Source organism: Pteropus medius, unplaced genomic scaffold (genome assembly GCF_902729225.1).
Source record: "Pteropus medius unplaced genomic scaffold, Ma_sr-lr_union100, whole genome shotgun sequence".
Lineage (NCBI taxonomy): Eukaryota > Metazoa > Chordata > Mammalia > Chiroptera > Pteropodidae > Pteropus > Pteropus medius.
The window spans coordinates 2,704,784-2,709,032 of NW_024351735.1; the positions used below are offsets into that span (position 1 = coordinate 2,704,784).

Below are 4,249 nucleotides of genomic sequence, written 5' to 3' on the forward strand. Positions count from 1 at the left end.
GCCAAGCTTTCATGGTGCATGAGGAATTAAAATAAACAAACAAACTTGTGGAGTTTAAGCCTTGGTACAGATTAACTCCCAGTGCTCCACGGAAAAAATCCTGATCATTAGTATTTCTGTGCTATAACTTTTCCCACTGTGGCATATTTTAAGCTACCAATGTGATGTCACTGACTGCAGAGATAATACATTATAGTCTGTTCGAACTACATAGATACAATAAATGTATTTGAGTATTTATTTACTTTGTAATATAGTTAATTTAATTGAATATTTATACCACTTAATTTTTAATAATAGCTGTATTTAACAACCGACTTTCAAAGTTCCTGAAAATTCAATAATCAGCTCTTGTGAGCCAGGATGAATCTAGTCTAAAACACTATTGGGTTTAAGCTCTTATTAATCTGTTACTCCTAGAGGAACACAATCTTAATTAATACATCAGCCAATGTTATTTCTCACAATTCTTCAATGTGGCCTTGTAAGTCATTCAGACCAATCTCTTACCAAGCTGGTTTTCGCTTTCGCGCTTTTTCTCACATCTCCCATGATTACCGAAGAATACACATATGTGAGGCTCCTTCTTGCTAACTTGTACTAGAGACATTCTTCTTGTTGGTTTGGTAAGTGAGCAGCCACAGCTGAGTCAGCCTAAGGGTCAAGGAACTGCTGATAACCATGAGGACCTGCGGGCAGCCTCCATCTCATAGCCAGGGAAAGGATGGACCCTCAGTTATACATCCACCAGGAAATGAATTCTACCAACAACCCGGATTAGCCTGAAAAAGGATTATTCCCCAGTCAAGCCCTCAGATTGAAAACAATGAATAAATAAAAATAAGAAACTATAGTCTAGCCCCCACACAGCCTTGTGCCTGATGCTGAGTGAAGAACCCAGCTAAGCCACATTTGGATACCTGACCCACCGAAACTCTAAGAAGGAAAGTGCTGTTTTAAGCCACTTAGTCTGTGGTAACTTGTTGTTCAGGGTAGAAGAGGAATATAATGTCCCATCATTGTTTCTCCTTTAATTTCATGTCATAGGATTTAACATAACTTAGGAGTTGTGTGATGTGGGCCTAGCATTCGTTAATTCATAAAGTCTCATTCACATTAGAGATGTATAGATTGGTCACTCCAGATTGGGCATGTTTAGAACTGTCCTATTCCACTGTCATTTACATGGCACATGTTCATCAGATGCAACACAAAGCAAGGAGAGATAACTAAGATTTTTAAATGATAGCATAGATGAGAATAATGACCAAAATAACAACAAGATAATGGGGATGAATGTAAAGTATCTTCAGGTTCAAAAATAGAATGTGAGAGGCCTGAATTACCTGCAATACAGATAGATGATCAGCAGTCTGGAAACAGTTGATCAGAGGGAATAAATAGTCAAAAGGCCTGTTCGTTGTGTGTTTTTGCCAACACCGTCAAGCAATAAACTCAATCCTGACACTATCTACATGTCGATAGAGTCAGATCCCACAGGTTAAGAACTCAGTCCTACAATCCCACCCCCCCACCCCCCCCAATTTCAGATGCCAGTCCAAGTCTCGGTTGTCACCTGTGATTCTGACCAACTGGCTGTAGATTAGAAGTCCCCACAGCCCTCTCCTTAAGTTAGATTAAATTGCTAGAGCAGCCCTTTGGAACTCAGAGAAGTGTTTTACTTACTAGGTACTGATTTATTATAAAAGGATGTAATTCGGGAACACCCAGATAAACTAGATGCATCAGGCAAGGTATTTGGGAAGGGATGTGCAGCTTCCATTGCTCTCTCTGAGTGGGCTGCTCTCCCTGACTCTCCATGAGTTTACCAACCTGAAAGCTCTCTGGAACCCTTTCCCCCAAGTCCTTTTGAGTTTTTATGAAGACTTCATTACATAGTCATGGTTGATTAAATAATTAGCCATTGGTAATTGAACTCAATCTCCATCTTCGCTCCCCACCCCCAGTCCAGGGCCTGGACTGACAGTTCCAACCCTCTAATCTCAGGATTGGTTCCCCTGGAAACTAGCCTCCATCCTTAGATTACCTAGGGGCTTTCTAAAAGTTATCTCATTAGCATAAACTCAAAAAGGTCAGTTTATGAATGACAAGAGACATTCTTACCTTAGGAAATTCTAATGGTTTGAGGATCTTTGTACCAGGAATCAGGGACAAAAATCAAATGTATTTCTTATTATATATACCACAACATGTAAATGTATAAATTGAAGAAAAGCCTAGGCCAGGAAGATTTCTGAAAAAAGAAGTAGTTGAATTTATCATCTTCTAAGGTGCCTTCTAAGAATATGACTTCATGTTGGGATGTATATTGATCCAAAGACATGCAAAAAATTACTAATAGTTGTTCTTACAGAATCCAATTTGAAGATGTAGAATCGTTTTAAAGCTTGGCATGGTTTTGTTACTGTTAGGGCCAATTGGGGTACAGTGTTGCCTCAATGGCAGGGGAAGGAGAGGGATAATGACAGCACAGGAGTGTAATAAGCATTTTTCCTGGGTTCTTCCTCATTGACATAGTGAAGAATCATAGGTCAGTGAGATTTAGCAAAGATTTATTAAAAGTATGTTTTAGAGGGAGAAAAAAAAGTGGCATAGATGATAGAGGCTCTGTTCATCCCTCTGGCAACCAAATCAAAGTTGTGATAGAAACAAGGAGCAAACAGCAAGGAAAAATCACCTGGGATCTAGAGGAATAAGCCATGCAACTAGGGAGAAATCTAAGAAATCACCCTGTAACAGCAGAAGGTAGAAGGGGGCAAGGATGCGGGTCGGCCCAGTCCCGAGGAGCTGAGTGGGACGGAGGCTGCAGCAGATGCATCTTAAAGAGGCAGTGCCTGCAAGCAGACTTTTGCAGTGAAGCACCTGCTTGCTCTGAGCATCAGTGCCCATTCAGCTGCGCACAGGGGTCATCAGGGACTTACAGGGAGACGTTGTTAGAGTGAGGGCTGAGGAGAGACTCGCTCTATACAGAAGTGCCAGCGATATCCATTGTTCCTTGTTGAGCCCTTCCCCCTTCCAGTGCGTGAACTCAGCGCCCACATAGCCTAGACATCATCAAACTGGATAACAGAGTTCGCTTTGCCCAGAGGATTCCCTGAAACCCTGCATCCTTCAACTCGTGGCCCCACCCAAGCCACATACAGGTATATCCTCGGCGAGTCAGGTGCTCCATGCTGAACAGCGCCTAGACTCACACTGAGGGCAACTGGCCTTGGTTTCTGGTGTTGCCTTCTGAGGCAACTATAAGCACAGCATCTGTGGATTACTTGCTGAATCTTAACAGATGACCCCAGAGGGGCAGAGACTTGGGCTAAATTTGGCCTGCAGCTGAACCCCTCTCAGGACTGTGCCACTGGACACTTAATTCACAAATCTACACTAATAAAACCAGGAGACTTAGGAGCTTTGCTTAGTACATAGAAACAGACATAGAAAGGCAGCCAAAACGGGAAGACAAAGAAGCAGAAACCATCTGAGAGAACAGAATAGAGATCCAGAAATAATGGAGTCAAGTAATCTAACAGATGCAGAGTTCAAAACACTGGTTATAAAGATGCTCAATGAACTCTTGGAAAGTGTAGATAAATTCAGTGAGAACTTCAACAAAGAGATAAAAAAACACAAAAATAGAAAATGGAAATTATAAAAGAGAACCAGTCTGAAATGAAGAACACATTATCTGAGATGAGAAGTATACTAAATGGAATAAACAAAAGAATAAAGAAAACGAATAAAGAACAGGATCAGTCTACGGTCATGTCACCCTGAACGTGCCTGATCTCGTCAGATCTGAGAAGCTAAGCTGGGTCGGGCCTGGTTAGTACTTGGATGGGAGACCACCTAGGAATACCAGGTGCTATAGGCATTAAAAAAAAAAAAAAAAAGGATCAAATGACCTATATATAGAGGACGGGAAAGCCAAGATCGCACAATCAGAATGGCAAGAAAAAAGAAGCCAAGACTATAAAAATAATTTAAAGAGCATATGGGACACTATTAAAGGTCAAAATATGTCTCATTGGTGTACCCGAAGGAAAACAAGTTGTTGAACAGCTATTTGAAGAAATAATGATGGAACACTTCCCTAACCTGGTAAAGGAAATAGACATACAACTCCAGGAAGTTCAGAGAACCCCCAAAACCAGTGATTCAAAGAGGCCCACATCAAGACACATCATAATTAAAATGCCAAAGGTTAAATACAAAAAAAGAATATTAAAAGCAGCAA

General features: G+C 41.0%; 1 pseudogene; it reads left to right on the top strand.

Annotated features, from left to right (window-relative positions):
• Window positions 1-3,767: 3,767 nt before the first annotated feature.
• LOC120589098 (uncharacterized) lies at window positions 3,768-3,886 on the top strand (annotated as a pseudogene).
• Window positions 3,887-4,249: the final 363 nt, after the last annotated feature.